This window comes from Akebia trifoliata, unplaced genomic scaffold (assembly GCF_017979445.1).
Source record: "Akebia trifoliata isolate Shusen 1 unplaced genomic scaffold, ASM1797944v1 Contig00760, whole genome shotgun sequence".
NCBI lineage: Eukaryota > Viridiplantae > Streptophyta > Magnoliopsida > Ranunculales > Lardizabalaceae > Akebia > Akebia trifoliata.
Window position 1 is genome coordinate 2,766 of NW_028237182.1, and position 25,969 is coordinate 28,734.

The window sequence follows — 25,969 nt, forward strand, 5'->3', positions numbered from 1 at the left end:
ATTTTTGCTGAGGATGATCTCCTCACCTTAGAGATCATCCTCACCAAAAATCAGTCCATTCCAAAACCTCCAACTCATGTTTTGAAAAATGTTTCGCCAAAAAGTTTGCCCTTGAACGCTACGTATATATATATATATATATCCAAAATAATTTAAAATTTTGAATTATATTTAGTTAATATTTCCCATAAAAAAGAAAGTTAGTCGAGTTGTTAATACGACATGATTGAGTTTACGGTTGAGTAAACTCGACTGAAATGTAAGTAACCAGTTTTCAACACTTGTCAGTAGAGAATTTAATACACGAGCTGATGATCAACTTTGGGAAAAAAGACATGAAGAGACGGTTGTAATCTTATTTATGAAATAAGAATATTCCTCCGTACTACAATTAAGATGGTCATTATGCATGTCTTTTATAAAACATGCCTCACCATCTCTAAGTCCCTCATCTCATCAACTAAACCAAGTTTTCTCCTCCTCAATCCTTCTATATTTATTCTCTTTCCTTCTCTCGTTAATTCAGCCAACGTATATAAATGGAGAACCAACAAGGTGATGAGCTTCCAACCCCTTCTAATGGAGATGCATGGATAGATCAGTGGCTTCAATCACCCAATGAATCCGACCTTTCAACGTTATCGAGATTGATAAACAAGGAATGGTTCGTAAAAGAAAATGATTCCTCGCTATTTTTAGAACAGCAAGTTGAGCCTTTTTACAATTTTAATATAATTTCCTTGCTTGCTTAGCAAAAAAAAAAAAAAAAGTTGAGCCTGTTTCCAATCCAGGTAAGGTTATTTCTCTTGACAGGAATTGGCTGATAGCAGTGAGGGTCCAAGATGGTTTTAATCCTATTTCGAGCAACGAACCTTCCTTGATGAGCTGCAATGGTACTCTTCCACTGACAAACGGACAAGGCGGTATTTCTAGCGGTACTGATGAAGGTTTCTTAAACTCTAATAAATCCTTTATGGTCGTTGCAGACCAGAGTAATGGTTGTATCCCTACAAATTCTACCCCTTTGATGCTAGAGTCATGTGGTTCCTACCCTCCAACAAACCAAAATGACCGTGTTCTCAACTTTACAAATACTTCTTTTTTTGGCTTAGAGGACCAACTTAGCTGTACCAATTCTTTATTAATAGGTTTAAATGACTCCGTTCATAGTTCTTCAAATGTACCTTGGATCGATTCAAGTACCAACATCCCTATAACAGATACAGCATCTCATCTTCCCATCTTTGATGAAACACCTTTATGTTGTTTGAATGGCTCTATTTTGAATAGAAACCAACCAAATCTGAGTCCTACCTCTACCTATTCATCGCCTCTTGGCCTAAACATCATGAGAACCATTCAAGCCATTGTTCCTGACTTAGGTAATAATACACATTATGTTTCTAGCATGGGCAATAGACCTTTGGTTGGCCCAATTGGTTCACTTTCAGTGAGAAACGAACCAACCCATGTTCCTAACATTAGTCAACCAAAATGATTCTTGCCATAATAGTTCTTTATGGGTTCAAGAAAACCCATTAATTAGCTCAAGCAATTTGAATGCTGGTTGTGTTACTGAGTCCCAGAAAAAATCATGGCCTTACGATGACCCACATTTATATCGTAAATGCAGCAAAGTTTTCCCGACATCCTTTTCCTTGAGAGGTCATATGAGTTACCATGCAAAGGCAATTAAGAAAGAACAAATGTCAACGTTAGTGGCCATGCCAAAAAATTTACATTGTCGTTACAGCTCGGTCGATTTCTTGCAGTCGCCATTCGAGCCCACGGTCTCACATGGGCTCGACTATAGCTCAAACGATTCTACTCATGCATCCTCCATAGACAAATACTTGGGGATAAGAAGGAAGAAGGGAAAATTTTCCAAAGATGAAAAAGGGAGTTCGTTGGAGCATTCGAAGAATGAGACTGAAAAAAAGGGATGAGTTATCACTACGTCATAATGCGCCAAAAACGACTGCCCCTACAGTCGCAAAAAGAGTCGTTTTAAAAGGAGTGGTTTTTTTAAAACGACGGTCAAAGACAGTTGGAAAAAAACGACTGTCAATAGGGATATAGCGACAGTAAAATAGGGATATAGCGACAGTCTGCGACCGTCGCTATAGGGTATATTTTTTCAAAAAAAGAAAATTATCACCTACCACCCTTCGCATGTTGCTGAATATTGAAGATACCCCTATGTTTTGACATTGATAAACTAGACCCCAACAAACAATATAAAAAGACCCAAATGCCCCTCGTCTTCAACTTTCATAAATCTAACTAAAATAAACAAAAGATAAAAGTAAAAATAAATTGAAATAATTAAACAATGATCATTCTGGTTTTGTAGTCAAGGATGTGTTGGCCCAAAGGCTAATATCAGAGCACAATGAATCACAAGAGCTTCAAACCATAGCTAATTGGTTATTACTCTCATCGATTCACTAAAAAGTAAGTTTCATTAAGCAAGAATAGCAAATCTGAAGTACTAGAGTGACAGAATTTAAGGGCATCACATACATCATGATATTGAGGGGGAGTACCGATACCAATGTCGCCAAAATATTGAGTATCCATGTAGTTCTTCAATGCTACGATATCAGTGCCCTTGGAGCCCCTAAGATTACTATGAAGATACTTTCGAATAGAACCTCGCAACTCCTCTCCTTCCTTGGGTTCAAGTCTTGCAACAAGCCGATTGTTTGGATCCAATGGCCTCTTCTTCAGTCTGATTCTAACCAACCCAGCATTGGGTGCAGGAAAGACTGAAGAAAACAAGATGGACGAAAAGAAACAAAAGACAACGATGGCTTTACATTTGGTTCCCATATTGACCTGTCAATCCACAATGAAAAACCTCATCTAAAGATCATAAATGGCATAGAAGTAAGCAAGCACAATTATATTACAATAAAAAAATGTTAAAAGTTGGTTATTTCCTCTTTTGATCGCATAAAGAAACAGAATTCCTTGTAGTTAGAAATGTATTTTGTGTGATTCTATGAAGCAAAAGATATGGAACACCTTTCAAATTACAACGGATAAGGAACATGTTTATTCCAAGGCTTAGGCTTATCGTGAATTGACACCTTGCTCGTCCATCAAAGGAAAAAAAAAAATCTAATTGGACACGTTGGATTCGGTCTGAACTAATTTTTTTTAAAAATTAATTCTGATTTTATGATTTGATGGATAGGAATGCTGATGTTGCTGGTGAGCCAGAGCGGTATGGCTAGCACTCACTGGCATCTACCAGATCGTACTAGCGCGTCTTCAGGCAACTGTAAAAGCAACGACATTTTAGATCCAAAACCAGACACTTGTGATCTCAAGGATGCCCCCTGGACTTGGAAAGGCATGTTGTCTAAGCCCTTTATATAATCTACTTTGCTATTGAATTATGTATTAAATAAAGCAAAGGTTATTTTCATTTTAGCATCTTATATGGATTAATTTCACACTTTTAGAGTTTTTTTAATAAGGCTTTTGCAAAGTTCTGCAGCATACATCATAAAAACAAACTTAAAAAAAAAAAACAAAAAAACAAAATTCCTATTTTAAACAGAACAATTCTGTGATTTTTAAAGAAAACTCCTACCAAAGAAGTTCTTCCCAGGTTATCCTGTGAATATATTAAGAAATGAAAAAAAGTAGTATACAAAGAGGGCTCCCCTTGTTAATGAACAATTCTGAGATTAAGATAAAGATAGCCTATATCCTTCTAAGTATCTCTTCCCAAGAGGAGGTAAAGAATCATCTTGCTAGAAAATCCTTGAATCTTGTGTGTCAATGGAGATAACAAGCAAACTAAAAAAAAGTGAATGGTACACAAAACAAGTTCACAAAAATCCAACAACTACCACATTTCATAAGTACATAAATAAAAGTAAAAACAACACAGCTGTTAATTATGCTTTGTAGTGTGTGATGAGATATCCATCTTTGATTTACTCACCATTTTCAGTCACAAACATTGGCTTGTTGTTGTATCTGGTCTTAAGATATCCAATGATCTTCTCCATGCCGTTTGGGACAACAAAGAATCTTGGCATTTCTGTCTGTAAAATAAAATAAGAACATATGAACATAAGTAACCAAAAAATAAAATAATGCATCAACTTGTAGGAAGAAAGGATTAAAGAAGGAAACATAAACATTTAATATAATTATGCTTTTGTGGTGGTGTTACATTGCTGTCATGACTCCAGGGAACACATTGACAGTAACCTACCATATGCAATAACCACGTGTGATGCAAAGAATACAAGTTCACATAACCTATTTCAACAGTACACGGTTAATTGTCAAACGTAACCTACCATTACTCATTACTCAGTGAACATTTACTCATCGGACTTTGAATTATAAACGGATGGCCACCAAGATCTGTTTACAAGAAGAATTGCTCTGTTTTGATTCCATATAAAGTTGCCAATCTTTGTTAAACTATAGTACCTTGACAAACAGAAACTAAAATTGCCAGTTAATATTTATAACATTGGAATGAGTCACTTCCAGCACTCTAAAACACAGCAAGTCAATTTTGCAATGCCTTTAAGAACATTGACTTTAATTCCTCTGCGTCTATGTCTTGTGAATGGGATAACTGGTCATGGATGAAGGTTAGATGCCCAGTCATCTTAACGACGTATTATTCTAGAGAGGGCATACACTCAATTCTCAAACTTGTATTGATCAATATCCATGGTGCAAGGGACTGCTAACTAATAAAAAGTCATGTGCGGTACTCTAGTTCATTTCAGTTGACAGAGGAGATCATCTATAATCTATATATAGTGGCATGATAAAATCTTACTTGTTCATTGTGCAAAAATTTGCATGCAGCGCCACGGTTACATTCACCTTTTTGGAAAGCTCAACATACACCCCGTGCCTCCCTTTTCTGCTGCTCTTTCTCTTCATCCTCCTCTTCTTTCTTTTTGTAGTTACTAACATGATCGACCCTTACAATCCTACCGAGAACACTAGCTCCATTCAAATTATCTGCTAGGAAATATCAAAATCCTACCGGTAGTTGTGCTCCTGTTGTTCTTCTTGCTGTTCTTTAGGTTGGTGGACTTGATCTCTCGCTTTTTTTTTCCTCTTTCTTTCATGGTTAATTGAATTTACAAATTGAGGGGGAAAAAAAAAAAAGAGAAGGAAAAGAAGAGACAAGAGGAAGGACTCATAGAGTAGAATGGTGAAGAAATAGATACCAACCTCAAAGGATTTGCAGAAGTTTCTAAAGATGGGGGTTTATGTAGCAATGGGTGGTTGTTGTTGTTGGAAGGTCCAGCTTCGAAATCTGCAATCTCAGGTAAGTTCTAAAAAAATCTTATTCTACCCATTAAACAGAATGGAAAACTAGACACAAATTATCTAGAAATGTAGTTAGAAATATCCCAAGTTCAAATTTTCTGATTGTTTGCCAAAAGTTACTATTTTTACACAAATTACCTAAAAATGTAGTTACAACTATGTCAACTTTCATGTCTATCTTCATGTGTTATTGTATGAAGTTTGAAGTGCATATACATCTTCAGGACAAACAACTAAGGGAAGGGTCAACAAAACGTGTTGAAACAGAGATTTTGACTGAGCATAAGAAGAAAGAGCGAGAAGCGGCAAAGAAGGGGAAACAATCATTTTATCTCAAGAAATGTATATTTCCATCTCTCCCTTCTCATATATCTGCTATAACTTAAAAGCTCACTGACGTGGCAGAGTTTTACTCTCCAATTATTGCTGACTGACCTGTCCTCAAATTTTAGAATAGGTCTTCATTATTGACAACACTGAAGAGTTTTACTCTCCGATTATTGTTGATATGACGGTCTGAGTTTGCATAGCTTGTACTTATACTTACATTGATTGCTAGTTAAACGAATATATATATATATATATATATATATTCTTTTACTTATGAATTCTGATAGTCCTTAAACATGTAGTAATAAAGATTCATAACAGTTTAAGAATGTAAGGTAAGGAGGACATATATAGGAAAAATGAATGGGGACAAGTTATTGTCTTGTGTAAGGGTAGTGAGAGGTTACATACCAGCAAGTTATTGTCAATGTTACCTATCAAAGTAACAATCACTCTTAAGTTAATGTCTAGATGTGCCAATCATTGTTCAAAATAATCAGTGTCAGCTGAGACTGATATAAAGCATTGATCCTGAAACATTAACTATTCTACGAATGAATTGGAATGCTTCAAAATGTTTCGGTCAAAACAATAGTGATTTTTCCCTTGATCGAAACATGGCCTCAACATGAAATTTTAAACCTTGGTGCCAATTGCCAATTTAGATATTACCAAACCAGCATGTTGAACCTTTGGCATTGCACATATACATATACGGACTTAAAACTCAAGAATCAAACCAAATACTGAGACTCCATGGAGAAAGAAAAAACTCACCATGCATGCAGGCCAGGATCTTGCCAAGATCACTTGTAGGAGTGACCAAAACACGAATTATTGCCAGCCATCGTTAGAACTCCCACTGTGTTCTCCGGATTAGACTGCATAACCAACATCAATAAATTTCACAATCTCAAGTCATGAAAAAAGAAAACTAAACAGATTCAACGTAATTACAGCACAAATTCCGCACATTCATAGGTTGTAAGAGATCAAAATAACATATAATAGAGATCACCTCGAAAAAAAACCCTAGAAATAAACTTAATAACAGAATTTTGGGGAAAAAAAAAGTAACCTGTGTTTTTGCTCCACAGATGAGATTAACAGCGTCAGATTGAGCTTGGAATCGCGTGGGAGGATAATCTCTGTTCCTCCTCCATTCGGAGTTATCGATACAGATCATGGTCGCCTGATGAATCAAGAACAACCGATCAGACTAATAAACCCTAATCTGTAATAAACCCTAAGAAAAATAATTAAATTGAAGACTACTGTGGGACTGAGAGCTCAAATCCTAGAACAGTTCAAGAGCGGAAAAAAAAAAAACAAACCTGACGAACAGCGCTATGGATCTAACTTGAATAGATCGAGTCAAGAGTGAGCGCAAGTTTGTTTATCTAAGGAGAGATGAATACAAAAGAATCTGAGAGTGAAACCTGATCGAAGAGAGAGAGAGAGAGAGAGAGAGAGAGAGAGAGAGAAATTCGTTTTTCTCTGTGGGGACGAAGGAAATTTTTTTTAGAGAATGGCTATTGGCACCCCAAGTTTTACTTGAAGCGGTAGAAACGACGGTTAAACGACTGCTGAAAACTGTCGCAATTAACGACAGCCTTTAGCAATCGTTTTTAGCGAATTTTGGCGTCGCGAGAAATGCAATATGACGTAGTGTATGAGACTACCATAAGAGATTGGTAACAAGAAAGAGTGAGCATTTTCTCTAAACTTCTATGCCCAAAATAATACTGATTTGTTTCATTTTCTGGGCTTCCCAAATGATGCATTAAAACATCTTAGTGTATTGAAATCATTTTTTCCATTGAAGTTTGTACTTCTTCAAGAGGAAGTCTTGGTTGTTTTATTAAACTAGAAATCTAGGTGAATTCTAAGCCCAGCAAGCATGACTTGACCTCTATGCTCCAATTATCAATATCTTCATGGTTATCTGTCATATTTAACCTAATTTAATGTATTGACATAAATTGACTATTTTTCTTGAGGTATTTTAATTTATGTGAAGGGAAATATGGTTTTCTTTAGTTATGAAAATGATTTTTGCTAAAATAACAAGAGTAATTAGCTTGTTAGTCAAAGGTTTCCTGGGTTAGCCTAAGAACTGCTTCGATTAGCCAAAGAATCCCCAAGCTAAGTTTTATTGAGTACTGTAACTAGATTCAGAGTAGTACGATTGAAGATTTTGAGATGTACTACAATTGCTTATTATTATTATTATATTGTTGGTTGTGTTTAACCATATAATGTGATTCAAATTTATAAAAGACATCCTACATTAAGCTTGGCTAGAAAAAGGCGCCTATACCATGCAAGACGTCGACTATATGGGGACGTGCATGTTGCCAACTAAACACTGTGGCGGATGCTCTCACAAACTTTGCAGTGTTTAGGAAGTCATCTTCGAAGATGTTTTTTTTTTATGTCCACTCTCTTCCTCTAATGGCTAGAAAATCTCTAATGGGGGACTCTCTCAAGTGAGTCTTGTAGAAACCCATTTTGCATCCTTCAGATTTGACAAACCATCTTCTATTTGTTGTGGATTCCTAATGATGAGCACAGAATATACGAAAAAGTCAAAAGCTTGTGAAAAGTCCTCTCCTGATTTCTTCCAATTCATTTTGTTTCTTCCTTAGTCCTTTTGATTTCATCTCTCTTACTTAACATACTTGACATAGAAATTATACACGTTTATGATCGTCAAACATATACATTCAACGTAGCAAGTACATTCACTTAGATTCGCCACATCTTTTGATGACGTAGAGACCTCGTAATACTAGAAAAATATGTCCTCGAAACTTAGAAACAATCACATTGAAACTAAAAGAAGCCACTTACTAAAATACAAAAAATTGACAAAATGACAAAAATACCTCCATGTGGGTCTCACACCTCTAAAATGTCTCGAAAGTACCAATGTTGTGCTTGGAATATGATTTTGAATTTAATAAGACTAAAATTGATGAAAACGGAAAATTTTACGAAGAATTGCAAAAATTACAAAAATATCCTTTGATATTGACTTTTACTTAGAGACCTCGATTCCTAGGAAAACATGACTAAAAATAAACTTCTGACAATATTCATAAACATCAAGAAAATTTACAAATCCCACAATTAGATAAATCAAAAAATTTCAAAAGAAATTACAAATTTGCACATGAAATAAAGAAATTTACCACATAAAATATCGCTCATCCATCCCATCAAATAATGAAATTAAGCTGAGCAGCAAAATCCACTCAATTTAAGGTATCGAAAATTGAAACACTTAAATTTCATTTCAATACATTTAAACCTTCATTCAAAACATTAAAACTTTAATTCAATAATTAAGACATCGATGCCTTAATTTTAAATCCAAATGCAAATATTTAAAAAAAAAAAAAACAAAAAAAAAAACCTCAATCAACCAACAAATTAAAAATCATCAACCATCACAATTTTAAAACGAAAATTTTAATCGATCAAACCAACATTTTAACAAAATGTTTAATCAATTTAAAAAAATTTTAACCAAAAATAAAACAAATAATTTAAAAGAAGAATTTAAGCAAAACTTAGATCTCAACAAAATTAAAAAACATAAAAAAAAAAAATTCTCTCTCTCTCTCTCTTTCTTTCCATGAAGTTTCTTTGCCTATTAGATATTTGGGGCTTCTTCTATTTTCATCACGGTTATCGATATTCAAGTGTCATTCGTTGATTGAAAAAATTCTTAAAAGGCTTGAATGTTAAAAGAGAAATCTTTTTTCTTATGCTAGTAGAATTGAATTGATTAAGGGTATGTTTGGTAACACTTCTGAAGTCTGTTTTCTGAAATCTGAAATCTGAAATCTTATTATGAAAAAGTTGTTTGTTTATCATTTTTAAAAGCTTCTGATTACAAATAGAATTTTAAAACATAATGGCATTTTGACAATATTACCTTTTTGTAATTCTAATAAATTGTTAACCGAAAAACAAAACAAGTTATGCATAGTGAAACCATTTACACATTTTATATCGATTTCTAACAAATCAAATACCCCAAAAGTATAGTTTTTCAAATTGAATTCATAATTGAGAAATTATATTTCAACATGGAAATACTCAAACAATAAACAATCATTCATTTTCTAGTTGAAAAATATAAGATTTTAGGATTCGTATAAAAATATAGGATTTTCAAACACGAAATGAGAGAAAGGGAACATACCTTGACAATACAGTTGTAGAGGAAGGAGAGGTAGAAACAGATGCATCTTTGATAACAAGAAGCCCTTGGCCTTAGGAGTTATAAACAACAATCTGAAATGGTTAAGGGAATTGGAAAAACATCTAGCTTTCAATCTACCTTCTTCAGATGATGCAATTAGGAAGCTAGAAGACATTGGAATAAATAGGAAAACGAACCCTCGTCAACTGATTTACCTCTAATTGCAGAAAATACTTATGCCGGAGATAAGCTTGTTGTTCCCCAAGTTTGTTTTGTAATCTATTAGGGTCAGTCCTTTGTACAAACTTTTCATATATATTCTCTTGCTTGCTTAGTAAAAAAATAAAAAATAAAAAATCCATATTCAAATATATATATATGCTTTTGTTTATCTATATATCAAAATTAATGTGTGAATATTTTCATTAGATAAATAATTGCTTTGTTAGAAATGCTTTGTTTTAAGTGTAATTCTATATTATTATACACTGATTATATTACACCTTTAAATGTTTTTATTTTTTTGAAAATTGCGATTATTTATTAAAAAAATTATCTTAGTTAAGCTTATTAATTTTCTTCACTCATTAAATCTGCTTATAATTTCAAGTATATAACATTTCGAAACACCTTTTTGGGAAAATAATTGTAAATTTTTAGTTCGATTACACGCCGCTTATCTTTATATAAGCCCTTACCAATACTAAATTACCTAGTATTAATGAGGTGTGCATTAACCCAACCAACCGACTTGGTTAGGGTTCGGGTTGAGCATTTCATGCCTAAGGTTAGGTTGGGCAAGGGCGTGGGTTGGTGTTTGTCAAGTTTGAGTTGGGCGTAGGTTAATCCCCAACCCGCCTGAGTTGTAGGCTTAATGTGGACCCCACCCCGGTGGGAGATTTATCCCCATAACTACAGCTATGGCGTGACCCGATGTTGTGTTTTATTGTATATACTAGAGTTCGGCAATTTGAGGGGCATTATTAAAAATTATTTGTGATTAAAGGGGTAAAACGGAGAAATAGTAATTAGAGGGGTATTATTGAAAAAAGGGAGGAAGGGAGTGGGAGTAGAGGACAGACAAAAAAATTGAAGAGATGAAGACAAAAGATAATAAAACCGTTGATCTGTGCCTCTGCCACATCAGCCACGTTCAGACCGAGTGAAAACTTTCGAGTCAGAAAATTATGACTCTTTTGGAATTGTGGAGCAATAAACTTAATTCTTAAGTACACTAATTTAATAATACATTTAGTAGCTAATAATACAATTTATTGCATGACCAACTTCCGGTAAAAAGACATGAAAAGGCAGTTGTCATCTTTTTGGAAATAAGATTCCTCTTTCTTTTATAAATTGAGGTGGTCAGTAGGCTTTTATAAAACATGCCTCTCCATCTCAACTAAACCATCCTTTTCTCCTTGGAGTCCCCAATCCTTCTTTATATTTTCTTCCCTTTCTTCCATATTCGTGCTCCATATATACATCTATGGAAAACCAAGAAGGTGGTGAGCTTCCAACCCATTTTAATGGAGAGGATTGGATGGATCATGAGTTTCTTAATTGGCACAGTGATTCCGGTTATTCAATGTTTTCGAGATTGATTAACACGGAGTGGCCAGAATATGAATATGATCCATCTTTACCCTTAGAAAAGCCGGTTGATGAACCTGTTTCCAATCTAACTTACAAGAGTACAATTACTCTTGATGCGAATGGGCTGCTAGCAGTAGGGGTCAAAGAAAGTTTTGTTCCAACCTCGAGCAACGAACCTCCCTTGAGCTGCAATGGTTCTCTTCCATTAATGGTAAGCGGAGATGACAGTATTTCCAGCCGTACTGACAAAGGTTTGTTAATTTCTAATGATTCCTTTTTGGTTCAAGATCAGAGTACTAATGGTCCAATCCCTACTGATTCATCAGCTTTGGTCCCAGAGTTAAGTGGTTTCTATCCTTCATTGTTTTGTCTAGATGATCTACTTAGCTGTACCAATTCTTCATTTGGCTTAAATGACTCCGTCTTAGCGAGGAAACAAGAGGCCCATTTTCATAGTTCTTCCAACGTACCTCTGATTGATTCAAGTAGATCAGCCATCCCTATAACTGATCCCCATTCCCATCTTTCCATCTCTGATGAAACACCTCAGTCTTGTTTGAATGGCTCCATTTTTAATAGAAACCAACCAAATCGGGTTCCTACCTCTACCTATTCAATGTTGCTAGGTCCAAACAACTCGATCCTCAGGAGAAACAAGCAAGCCATTGTTCCTAACTTGGGTGATAATAAACCTTATGTTGGCTCAAATGGCTCAATCTCAATGCAAAACCAAAGCAAACTTGGTCCATGCTCTACGGCCTATACGTCGTCTTTTGGACTAAATGACTCCGTAATGGGAAACAAGCAAGCCATTGCTCCTAGCTTGGGTGATACTACACATTTTCTTGGCTCAAATGGCTCAATCCCGATGGAAGAACGAACCAACCTTGGTTCATTCACTACAGCCTATACATCGTCATTTGGCCTAAACGACTCCGTTGCGACAAACCAGCAAGCCATTGTTCCTTCCTTGGGTAATGCTACACATTTTCTTGGCTCAAATGGCTCAATCTCAATGGAAAACCAAACCGACCTTGGTTCATGCTCTATGGCCTATACATTCTTGTCTGGCCTAAACGACTTCGTAATGGGAAACCAGCAAGTCTATCTTTCCAGCATGGGCAACAGACTTTTGGTTGGCCCAAATGGCTCACTCTCAATGAGAAATGAACTAGTCCATGTTCTTAGAATTGGTAACAATCCCTCTTTTCAAAATGGGCCAACCCCTCTTCTGAACATTAGTAACATGACTTGGTCTACTTCAAATGGTTCATTTCCCGTGTCACCAAGCATTTAGGTGACCATGATCCCAATTATCTGAGTGCATCTTTACTTGGATCAAATGGTCCCCCCACTTTGATGAACCGATTAGGGTTTGTTCCGAGCCAGAACAATCAAGATGATTCCAACCGTAATTGGTCTTTAGGGGATCTGAAAAACACCTCAATTAGCTCCAACTTCTTCGATGCTGGTCGTGTTACTAGTTCGTCGTCTGAGAAAACATCATGGATGGGTGATGGTGGCCCCAGTATATGTCGAAAATGCGGCAAGGTTTTCCATAATCGTTGTTCCTTGGGAGGTCATATGAGTCACCATTCACAGAAACAAAGAAAGAAGCAATTTTAGCTGCTAAGCTAAAAAATTTAGGTGGTAACAATAGCTCAAAAGATTCTGCTCATGCATCCTCCTCAAAGAAGAACTTGGGGATAGAAAGGAAGAAAAGAAAATTTTCCAAAGATGACAAAGGGAGTACATTGAAGTGTTCACCGGATGAGACGGGAGACAGGGTGCCATAAGATATGGTTAAGAAGAAAGAGTAGGCATTTTCCCTAAATTTCTATGCTCCAAATAGTAGTAATTTTTTTTTCTAGTTTGCTTCCTATGAAAGGCGATTCGTTTAATTTTCTTCAATACAGTTCTCAACTGATGCATTAAAACATCTTATTGTGTTGAAATGTATGCGAATTCTCAGCTTAGCAAGCTTGATTCAGCTCTTATATTTTCTTCATGGTTATCCGTTATAGGTATCCCTATTGTAATGTATTGACATGCATTTAGTATTTTGTTTCTTTAAAGTTGCATGGAGGTAATTAAGTATGGTTTTTCTTTAGTTATCAAGTTGTTTATTATTATTATTATTTTATGAGCAAGCCTTGAGGTTGATGGGTTCACACTCTATAGTAATTCTTTTAGAAGTACACGAAATATCTCTTTCAATAAGAGACGGTAGATTCAAAGGAATACAATCAACCTCTATCCTACCTATCCCAATGTTGGAATTCAATCTCATTTTAGAAAGTAAATCCGCACACCGATTAATATGATTTCCTCAAACAATGCTTTCTAACTTTTAATTTGATGAATCCATTGCTTATATCTCCGAGGAGTTTGAACAATCCCCAAAATGTTATTTATACTATTTCTGAATCAACTATGATCTTTGAGATGCTTCAACCCTTCAAATATTCAAGACCATCCGTGATCGCTTGAAGTTCTACTTCATTAATATCAGTAGAAGCACTTGGTCCGTAAGCTGCCTTATAAAATCCTCCAAGATTATCCCTGATTATCAGTCCAAATCGAACAATACCATCAGTCATAGCTCAATCGCAATTCAGCTTTAAGAAACCAACATCCAGAGGCTCCCATTTGCTAGGAACCGAGTGAGATTGTGTTGGAAGCAAAGATATTCCCCAGAATGCTCCAATATTCAGATTTTCTTGACTCGACCATTTTTTTTTGAAAAATCTCATGAATATTTTCTACTATACGGCTCAATAGAACTCTTTTATGCATGCACCCTTACGTCTTCAAAAATTCTCAAATTTCGTTTCCTCCAAAGATGTCAAATACAGGAGGAAAAATTTGACAACAAGATTGGTGTGAATACCGAATACTCAATTTACTTTTCGACTTATTCCAACTCTTCTTGAAGATTTCCAATTCTAGATATCTTAATCCCAAGACTCTGAAGTAAAGATCTCCAAATCCAACTCGACTAAGAACATTTAAAAAATAATGGTCCATGATTTTCATGATCAGACTAACATAGATAGAGAACATCTTGATGCTAAACTGTAACCTCTTTCATGATTTTATCTACGGTTAGTAACTTATGTTGCACAACCAATCAAGCACGAAAGGATGCTTGTTTACTCTATGCTTAAGCCACGTAAGTTTTGACATCCAATTTAACTCTAAATTGATTGACCATATTCTTTCCCAAGCAAATTCTAAAATACTGCTGCATTCAGATGCGGATGGGCTTGGCAACGAAGAGCAAATCGGGTTTTTTATTCTGTTGATTCTCTTCTCTTTCTTGTTACAATGCCTCATGGGTGATAGGCATGATCTTCCCCAAATTCGTCTTGTAACATAAGGCTTTCGCGTAATCCTTACTTCTTTAATACAAATCCTACTTAGAAAAACAAATTGATTCTGTAAAAAAAAAAAAAAAAAAAAATTTTTTGTTTTCATACATATGATTATGCAGCAGTATCTAGTATGTTTGAAGTTTATGATAATACACTTACAGTTACCATAAGGAAATTATTGAAGGATTTTTATTTTTATAAATTCATGGAATGATGAAATAAAAATGAGAATGCATTTAGAATGCTCGAACTCAAACTGCCGACTAACATTTTGATATTAGTTGTAAAATAACAAGATCAGGTTGTTTATGGGACTCAAAAAAATGCTATGAATTACTTTTCATATGAAGGGCTGAGTGTCCATACCATTTCATCTTCACAATTGGGAGAAATAAAAGGAATTGGACCAGCATGTAACAATGTCCATATCTGCTTCATACGTTCAGTATAAGGTTGCTGTATGGAAAAACTATGAAATTAATGTTTTCGCTAAAATCAGATATAAATTAGCTTGGTTTCCATATTTCATGGTAATATAACTACTTTGAGAGATGTAGGACTGAGGATTTTGAGATTCTCTATAATTGCTTACCAAATTCATATAATTTTTATTAGTACTTGTAAACCGTGGTGTTAATGGCCCCACCCTATTATCTAAAAAGATCAATTATCTTACATTTTGCAGCTCTTTGCAAAATGTTACCTTGGGTCGGATGCTGGGTGTAGACACCCCATTTTTGTATTTGCCTAATTCGACAATTTGTCATCTGGTTATCGTGAATTCCTAATGATGATCACAAAGAACTCGAAGGTTTGTGAGTACTATCCCTGATTCCCTCTATTTTCAATCTTTTCATCTCCTCTACTCGTTATGACTCGACATAGAAATTTACGCACGTGTAGGATCGCTACACCTTACACCTGATTTAGCAAGCATGTACATTTAGGTTCGCTACACAATTCGATAACCTAGAGACCTCGCTACGCTAGGAAAACATGACTTTGAAACTTAGAAATAATCACATCGGGATTGAAAGAAACTTCATACTAAACTTCATAAAAATCTATAAAAATTGATAAAATGATAAAAATACCCCTCATAAATTTCGGACCCCGAAAGACTTTGAAAATATCTCCATTGCACTCAGAGCATGATTTCGAGTCTAACGGGACTCAAATCGACGAAAACGGAGAATGTATGAAAAGTCATAAAAATGACTGAAATGCCCCTCAACCTCCAAACTCAACTTAGAGATCTCTATCCTTACGAAAATATAATAAAATTTAAAATCATATTAAAATTAAATAATTGAAACTGAAAATTTAATTCAAAATTAAACAATTAAAATCTAATTCAAAATTAAACAACAAAACTTAAAATTAAATAATTAAAATCTAATTCAAAATTAAACAATTAAAACTTAAAATTAAATAATTAAAATCTAATTCAAAATTAAACAATTAAAATCTATTCAAAATTAAACAATTAAAAATCTAATCTAATCAAATAAAATCGACGAACGAATTAAAATTGAAATCGAACTCTCACCGACCAATTAAATTGAAAGTAAAACTCAATGACAAATTCAAATCGATAGAGAAAACTAATAAATCAAATGACCGATTAAAACTCAAACTAAAAATTGAAATCAAATTTAAACCAATAAAATTGAAATCAAAATTAAACCAATGAAATTTAAAACAATTTTTTTAAATTAAAACAACAAAAATCAGCCAATCAAGACGTAAGCATCGAAAAATTAACGAACTACGAGTAGCGTGGGATCGCCCACCATCATTCTCCTAAAAGGGAATAAAAAACAAGAGAAGGAAAATACGTGTTAATTGAGAAAAAAGGAAAAAAAAATTAGAAAGATAAAATAACGAAAATAGAAGTCGAATTTCTATTAAAGAGACGTTTCTTTCTCCAGAGGAGGCCTTCTTCTTCTTCCTTCACATTTTCTTCTCTAATGCCAAGAAGGCTGAACGAACATCTCTTCTTCGCTCCTTCGAATCTCTCTCTCTCTTGTCTAATCTTCTACCCGCAAACAACAGCCCTCCTCTCTTTCTAGAACACCCTCTACAGCATGCCTAGCCGGCTATCTTCTTCGTTTGGGGAGAAAACCTTTCTTTTCAATCTTTCTCTTTCTCTCTGCTATATTCTCTTCTTACTACACCATTAGAACATCTCCCATATTGTCTGCAACAGCCCTCATAGTTCACATCTTCTTTCTCTGACAATTTACTACAGTCCACGTTTCTTCTCCAACATCACCCACAGCAGCCCTTGCTGCCTATTTTCTTCTTATCCCACTATTGGACGACCCAATCTTGCTATCCCCCACACTATAGACACCCCATTTTTGCATCTGCCTAATTCGACAATTCGTCTTTCGGTTACTATGAATTCCTAATAATGATCGTAAAGGACTCGAAGGCTTGTGAGTATTATCCCTATTTCCTCCCATTTTCAATCTTTTCATCTACCCTATTCGTTACGACTTGACATAGAAATTTACGTACGCTTAGGATCGCTACACCTTACACTCGATTTAGCAAGCACGTTCGCTTAGGTTCGATACACAGTTCGATAACCTAGAGACCTCGCCACGCTAGGAAAATATGATTTTGAAATGTAGAAATAATTACGTCAAAACTGAAAAAAACTTCACGTTAAAATTCGTAAAAATCTACAAAAATTGACAAAATGACGAAAATACCCCTCATAAATTTTAGACCTCTGAAGGGTCTCAAAAGTACCTCCATTGCACTCAGAACATGATTTCGAGTCTAACGGGATTCAAATTGACGAAAATAGAAAAATTTAGGAAAAGTCATAAAAATGATCGAAATACCCCTCGACCTCCAAATTCAACATAGAGATCCCGATCGTTAGGAAAATATAATTAAAATTAAAATCTAATTCAAAATTAAACAATTAAAACTTAAAATGAAACAATTAAAATCTGATTCAAAATTAAACAATTAACATCTAATTCAAAATTAAACAATTAAAACTTAAAATTAAACAATTAAAATCTGATTCAAAATTAAACAATTAAAATTCAAAATTAAACAATTAAAATTTAAAATTAAAATTAAAATCTAATTCAAAATAAAAAATTTAAAATCTAATTCAAAATTAAACAATTAAAATCCAATTCCAAGTTAAACAATTAAAATTTAAAATCTAATTCAAAATTAACAATTAAAATCTAATCTAATTAAAAATCAAACGATTAAAATTCAAATCGAAATCAAAATAAAATCGACGAACAAATTAAAATTAAAATATAATCAAAAAATAAATCCAATCAAAAATTTCAAATTAAAAGTAATAATAATAAAAAATTTCGATCAACCAAAATAAAAATTTCAAGTACTTAACCATTAAAATTAAATTCAAATTCTATCAACAAATTTAAAATTTAACCAAATCTAAAATCAAATTAAAATCCAAAACTTAACCAATGGAAGGAAAATTAACCAATCACGACCCAATGACAAGGAATTATCGTGCCATGAGTAGTGTAGGATCCCCCCCTTTGTCATTCTTCTAAAAGAAAGTTAAAGCACAAAAGTAATGTACGAAGAGAGAAAAAATAAATAAAGAAATAAAATATTCAAAAAAGAAGATTTAAAATAGAAAGTTGGTTTATATTAAAGAGAAGGTCGTCTTCTCACGCCTTGGTCTCTCTCTCAACGTCCTTGGATCTCTGTACTTCATTTTCCTCTCCTCTAATCATTCTCAAGTTCTCTAACAGCCCCCATTTCCCTCTTCTCTCCCCCACGTCCTCTTAGACAGCAACCAAGACAGGAAGAAGAAAGGAACAGTGAGGAAGAAGAAGAAAGAAGGAGTCTTTCCTTCGTCTCTCTCTCTGCACTTTCAGCCCTCTCTCTTCTATAACTCTCCTCCACGTATCTATTAAACCTGCAACAGCTTCCCTTCTCTCACATTCTACCTGCTGGAATCATATCCCTGCAACACAGCCGTCCTCTTTTCTCCTCCCCATTAAACCTAGAACACAGCCATCCTCCCTGTCTCTGTCTCACGTTTTTCACACTCATTACAGCCCCCACAACTTACCTCTCTCTCACGTCCCTCATTTCCCAGCAACGTCCCAACAGCCAGCCATTCATCCCGTGCTCTATAGCACTCATAACGCCCAACCCCCTGTTCTACTCGTGGCTGCCATACCAGTTCCCCCATCCATTTATCCCGTGCTCTACAACACTCATAACGCTCCACCCCCCCTCTCTTTCTCTGTTGGCTGCCATACCAGCGCCCACAGCCATTTATCCCGTGTTCTACAGCACTCATAACGCCCCATCCCACCTCTCTTTCTTTGTTGGCTGTTGTACCAGTGCCCACAACCTTCTCTGCCTTCACCCCTCGCACCACTGCAACAACCAACACTCACAAGCTTTGGGGATCGTACCTGAAGGAATCAGTTTTTGTTGTCTCATTATAGGTAAATTTACTTTTGATTCATGTTTTATTTATTTATTTTTTTTCTTTTTTCTTTTTTTTGGTCTCTACTTTCTCTTCTCGTTCTTCACGGCTCATTTTTTTTTAATATTGATATGATTAGGGAGATATTTTCTACATGTTTTTTATTTCATTTTATATTTATGGATGCATATCAATAGAGTTAGGATGATTTAGTAGGCTTTTTATTTATTCTTGCATATCAAATAGGATGTGATAGTTTATTTTATTATGTGTTTTTATGTTTTCATTGAGATAAGGCTAAGAGAGTAGTTTTATTTTATTTTATTTTCTATAGCTTTTTTATGTCTTTCATATTGATAAGGTTAGGATAATTCTTTTTAGGTATTATTCTCTATGTTTTATTCATTTTTTTATTTTTGCATATTGATAGGTTAGGAAAATGTTTTTATGCCTCCATCTTGTTTATTTTTATTTGTCATTTTTTATTTTATGTTTTGCATGTTAGTAGAATTATGAGATTTTTTCTTTAAATATCATGATCACTATACTTGAATTAGACTCGTATGATTTGTGATTTTGAGAATTGGCCGAGTGTGATTTTTCCTCAAATTTTGAGATTGTGTATGTGTTGGTAATTATGGATCTCCAATTTGGTAAGTATGATAACTCGGATTCTCTGTTTTTGATAAAATTTTAATTCGATGATTTTTGGCAAATTTATAATCTTCTGATTTGGTACTTCATTATTTATATAATTCTCCTTTTTGGAGATTATTTGTGGATCATTGAAAACTCATATTTGGAAACTTTCTGATATGGGATTGCATAGTTTCTTATTTTGGGAGAATATATTCATAGATTTTTAATTTAGAAATTTCATATTTTAGCAATTTTCCAATTTAGAAAATTATGCATTTTTATATTTAGGAGGTTCATGTTCATGGAAATTTGGGAGTTTCAAATTTAGAAACTTACATTTTTGGAATGTTCTATTTTAGAAAATGTATCTTTTTAAATTTTTAATCTGGAAATTCAGCATATATCTCTTGAATTCTAATTTAGGAAATTTCACGTTCTTAATTTGAAAATATTATAAATTCCAATTTGGCAGGTTTCTATTTGTAATCTTCCCATTTAGAATATTCTCATGAGTTTCTACTTTGGATAGTTTGGGGAATACTTGCATGTGAAATTTCTTAATTGATTTAAGATCATGGAGTTAATCAGGGTTTTTTCAAACCCTTCTATATTTTATGGAATTCAAATAATGATCATGTAATAATTGAGACAATTTTAGCCATAAGATTTGTTTGGCAAATCCAACATAAATTAATGATGATGATTGGACTATGACCTTTACCGTAGTCTTTGTATGTTGATCATAGGATGATTTTGGATTGTAGTAGAGACCAATCATCTTGATCGGGTAGGTTCGGTGCCTAACACCTTCCGAAACCTATAATCTGACCCCTTACCTATATCTTTAATCCGTTGACCGATCCATATCCGTTTGGAATTATTTACGAATCCTAGACCTAAACTAGGTGGCAACTCCCATTTCTCAAAAATCCCCCATTTACAAATCGGACCCCTATCTACTATTGAGTGAAAAAGGGTCGGGACGATTTCAGTGACGATTTCACTGGGGATTTTAGGGTCAAATTTGACCCGATCCAAGACTATCCTTAGGTTGACATTTTGCTCGAGTCAACCCAATTGACTCAATGAGACTCTCAGATTAGATTAGATTTTGTCCTTTTTTTCATTGAGTTGTGATTGAATGTAATCAATTATTATATTCATTGTGATTAATTTGAAGATGGGATGAATGTGGTTTGTATGGATGGATATTCATGAAAACGCCCCGAGTGCACTTTGTCCCTTTGCACACACTAATGAGCATGCATACTCATACTTGCATCATAACATGTCCTTCCAAACCTCGTAGCCGGATTCAAGCTAACTTGGTCCTTTGGGATACAGGGGATGACAGTGAACGTTATAACTTCAGTACAGTACCTTCGGGTATATCAAACTGGAGCACCACGTACTGCTTGATGATAAGGTCCCAATAATTTCACTTTGGGACCGTAATTTCACCGAGATTACCATCGTATAAATACTAGTTCCCTTAAAATAATAATAAATTTTATTTTAATCCCAAATTAATAGTTTGTTACTAATTTCAGGTGAAAAGGGCTCATTCGAAATCAACAAAAGAATATAATTACTGTTACAACATGCGAGCAAAAAGGAAGTATCCGGAAAATCTCGAGGATTTTGGGCGCCACGTCACCGCGCCGCGGCTAGCCATGATCGCGCCGCGGTCATTTCGAGGAATTGGCCCTCGAGATTTTCACAGAAGCTTCTAGAAGCTTCGGTGGTTGTAACTGATTGGGTCACTCGAATCGAATTATCCGCCAAATCACTCCGATTACCCGAATACGAACATTATAAATTGGGAGGTTGATTTCAAGGAAGGGGCTCTTCTCCCCTTCTCTTCTTCCATAATTTTTGATTTTTTCTTCTTTCTAATTCTCTGTAATTTTTCCTTTTGGTGAGCTTTGAGAGTAGTGAGAACATCAAGAGTAAGCCATTGGTCTATTGTAACTCTTTTGGGAAATCATCAAAAGAAGGAATAAGTTGCATCACTATCTACATTCTCTTCTTTCTCATCTGCTCTTCTTACTTTATTATTGTTGCAATATGATCCTTGCGATGATCGGCTAGATCCTCTTTAGAGAGATTAAGGATGCCGAAGCAAGTTTATTCCTCTAATGTAGTTTTAATTCCTTATTTTGCTTACATGTTTACTATTCTAGAAATTCTACTTTGATTAGATGATCTACTTATATTTCTGATGATCAAACTTTGATAGCCATTACTTAGATATTCAAGAACGGCTATGCTTCTGTGAAGAATCTGAATATAAGCTAGGCAATCTCAATTAAATCTGAATTTTCATGAATGTCTCTTGGTTACCTTTGATAATTAAACCGCTCCACCTTCCGATTCATGAGCAATGACTTGCTACATGGATTGAGTTATTCTTGGAATTGATCTACATTATGGATAGTTTGCAAAGCTGATTTGATTTCTCTAAACCTCCTTTCTTATATCTTCAATCTCTACTTTCTGTTTTTATTTCAATTGCAAGTTAATTTCCATTTCATTTGTGCAACAAATCAATTTTGTTTTTAAGAAAAATCTGTTTTCTAATTCTGTTTTGTTTCTAACCGAATGAATCTTTGAATCTTCATTGTCCCTGTGGAACGAATTCGACTTGCCCAAAGTCTTAATTCACATCTTAATCTCTGCATCTTTTTAGCAAGCTTTACAATCGATCAAAATGGCGCCGCTGCCGGGGACAGCGAGTTGATTCATTTTCCAATTCGGAAAGTATCCGAAATAGTTTCCGAAACAGAACCGAATGTATTTTGCTTGAAACAGAAGCCAAAAGAATAGAAAAAAAATTGAAAAAAATTTCATTACAATTCTCAGGATATCAGAAACCATTTCCAATTTGAAAAATCGATTTTCATCAAAATTTTACCACGCTGCGGTTGTGCCTTGGTGCGCCGCGGTGGCGTGGCAACATTTTCTGCTGATTTTTGTTGGACAAGTTTCTGACATCATGGACATTGTAATGGTCATATTGTTTTTTTTTTCTTAGTATTCTGATTTGAATAATTTTGTTCTATTCAGGTGAAGGACTCAACGGAAGGCGACACGTGGAACTTTTTATCCACTAAATTGGTTCTATCACCAAGAAGATCAGCACATTCAAATTTTCTCTGCATTTTTATTTTTCTTAGAAAACAATTTGTATTAGGTACTTGAACTTGTATTAAATTTTAATAGTATCCGAGAGGGCTCGGATTGTAATAGATTTAGGGACGGACGATAGTGGGACGAAACTATCTCAGCCCCTCGGTTCGTACACCAAATTGGGTGTTGGTGGCCCGAGTCGACTCAAATCGATCATCCCCCGTCTAGAACGGCGAGGTAAATTTCGAAACACTCACGCATCACTCGCTAGTGAGTTTCTGTATTGCTTTTGAGTGACTAATTTGTACACATTGGATTGCACCTAGTAACAAGGGCACCCTTACGAGGATGGCACCATAAGATAAGAATCGGAGTTCATTACCGATTCTTGCCCTTCTAGGAAAATCAAATTCACAGCAAATTAATTAATTAAAATTTGATTAGACTGGACTCTAGGTTCCATCGAGCTCATTAAGCAAAGCTAATCAAAAGTTGCACCAATTGCACTTCTTGATCGTGAACAGTGCCTAGCGCAATCTTGCCCTGTAGTTCTACGTGAATTCAGGGGATAGACTACGTCTATTCAAGACGAGAGGTGATCTAAGAGTGCCCTTGCTCAGCATTGTGCGCCACCTCTCCTCTGGAGATTAAACTGGCTGTTCCGATTTCAGAGATTTGGGTTGGAGGCTTTGATTAATCCTTTGAACCAGTTAGGAGCTGTCTAGTAATAGGCACCCAGTTCTCACGTGTGAATTTCTCCCTCCTATTGTGTGCAATTTGGTAGTGTATGTTAGGTAGGAGATCGCAGAAAAATCCAATTGTATTTTGATCCGGAGATCACAAGGTCTCACCCTCTACCTAAGGTTAGAAGAGAAAGCAACACCGTTCTCACTCCACCAGTCCCAGAAATGGATCCACATCCACTTCCACCTCATCACATCCATGAGGATCAACGAACGCTCAATGAGTTGTTCGCACCTATTACTGCCAACCCTCCATCATGTATAATTTTACCTGCTGCTAACGTGGCACAATTTGAAATTCGGGCAGCCACCATCAATATGCTGCCCAAATTCCACGGTTTCGAAAGCGAACAACCGTACAATCACCTCAATAAATTCTTGACCTTATGCCAGACATTCAAAAAATGGTCACCTCGACGATGAGAATGTCAAGCTTAGGTTATTTCCACTCTCTCTTGAAGACCATGCTGCGGCTTGGTTAAACTCTTTGTCCTCCAACTCTATCACTACGTGGGATGAGTTGTCAAGAAAATTCATGGCCAAATTCTTCCCTATGGAGAAGACGGAACAATTCAAAAATGGCATTCGGAACTTCAAGGGAAGATCGGATGAAGAATTCTCCCAGACTTGGGAAAGGTTCAATGACCTTCTTGTTAAGTGTCCACATCATGAGATAGACAAAGCCCAATTAGTTAATTTCTTTTACCGAGGTCTCCCAATAGCCCAGCGTATTCTTCTCGAGTCTATGCATCAGGGTAAATTCATGAATCAAACTCCTAATCAAACTTATGAATTCTTAGTCGAATTGGCTAAGAATGCTCGAAATTGGAGCACAAACATAGGAGATTTCGATAGAGGAGATTTAGGAGCCAAGAAGCCGGGCATGTATGAGGTTAAGTCTGATCCTGAACTCAAGAATGTCATGAATAGCCTTGTGAGTAGCTTACAAAGTCTCAACAAGAAATTTGACGCTTTTAGTGTCAAATCCAATTTCCATGAAGCCACTCCAATTCTACAAGTCGCCACAGAGACATTTTCATCATGTCAGCTATGTGAGAATTTCAATCATTATACGGAGAATTGTCCCACCTTGACTCTCTCGCAGTCAGAGCAAGCCAATGCTGTTGGAAATTACAGCAGATATAGGAAACCCACTCCTAACTCCTATAGTCAGACGTATCATCCCGATAATAGGTTTCACCCCAATTTCTCCTATCGACAAAGTGAACCTATCCAATCAGGAGGTCCTCCAGGGTTTCAGAAAAGTTTCAATCGTCAAACTCATGCTAGTACGAACCTATCTTTGGTTCCACAACAATCCTATTCTTCACCTCAAAATTCTGATCAACGGGCGATCGTTGTCGACCCTATGACCAATTACTCTCCTCCGGTTGCTCAACCAAACTCAGCATTAGAATCAATGATGGCTGAGATATTAAAGCAACAACAGCAACTTATACATCAACAAATCCAAACTACCCAGAACCAGTCTCAGACCAACCAGGTCACTGCGCAAGCAATCAAAAATTTAGAGGTTCAGATGGGTCAGTTAGCTTCATCCATAGGAGAGAAAAACAAAGGCCAGTTTCCCAGTCAAACTGTGCCAAATCCAGCAGGAACTGTTCCAAGAGGACAGTATGAAATCAATAGTCAGGCAGGTCCCTCTAGTTCTGTCCAAGCCGTCCACACCTTACGATCTGGTAAATTGGTGGACAATAAAGTTGAAATGCCTGAGGAGGTTCTATCCAAAGAAACAACCTCTAGTGCACCTTCCACAGAAAAAGAAGACCAGTCTAAGGAGACACCTCCTCCTCTCAAAAGTCGAGTGATCATTCCCAAAGCTCCATTCCCTCATAGACTTCTAGACAACAAAAAGGGAAAACAATTGGAAGGAATTCTAGAAGTGTTCAAAACGTTCAAATCAATATTCCCTTCCTTGACGCAATTCGTCAAATTCCCTCATATGCCAAGTTTCTCAAAGATCTCACCACAGTGAAGCGAAAAACTCCTGTGCCAAGAGAGGCTATGATGACAGCCCAGTCTTCCTGTCTGATTCAGCAGACAATTGTTCCTAAATTCAAGGACCCAGGCTGTCCTACAATTTCTGTGCACATTGGAAAACGATGATTGAGAAATGTCTATTAGATCTTGGGGCTAGTGTGAATCTTCT

The 25,969-nt window shown here is 35.5% G+C and overlaps 1 long non-coding RNA gene across 1 annotated transcript; it reads right to left on the reverse strand.

Moving 5' to 3' along the window:
* Positions 1-2,316: 2,316 nt before the first annotated feature.
* LOC147381094 (uncharacterized) lies at positions 2,317-5,020 on the reverse strand. Its single transcript, XR_015174778.1, has 2 exons — positions 4,820-5,020; positions 2,317-2,838 (listed from the first exon to the last, which is right to left on the reverse strand). It is a non-coding gene; the product is annotated as an uncharacterized LOC147381094 (long non-coding RNA).
* Between the last annotated feature and the right edge of the window lie 20,949 nt (positions 5,021-25,969).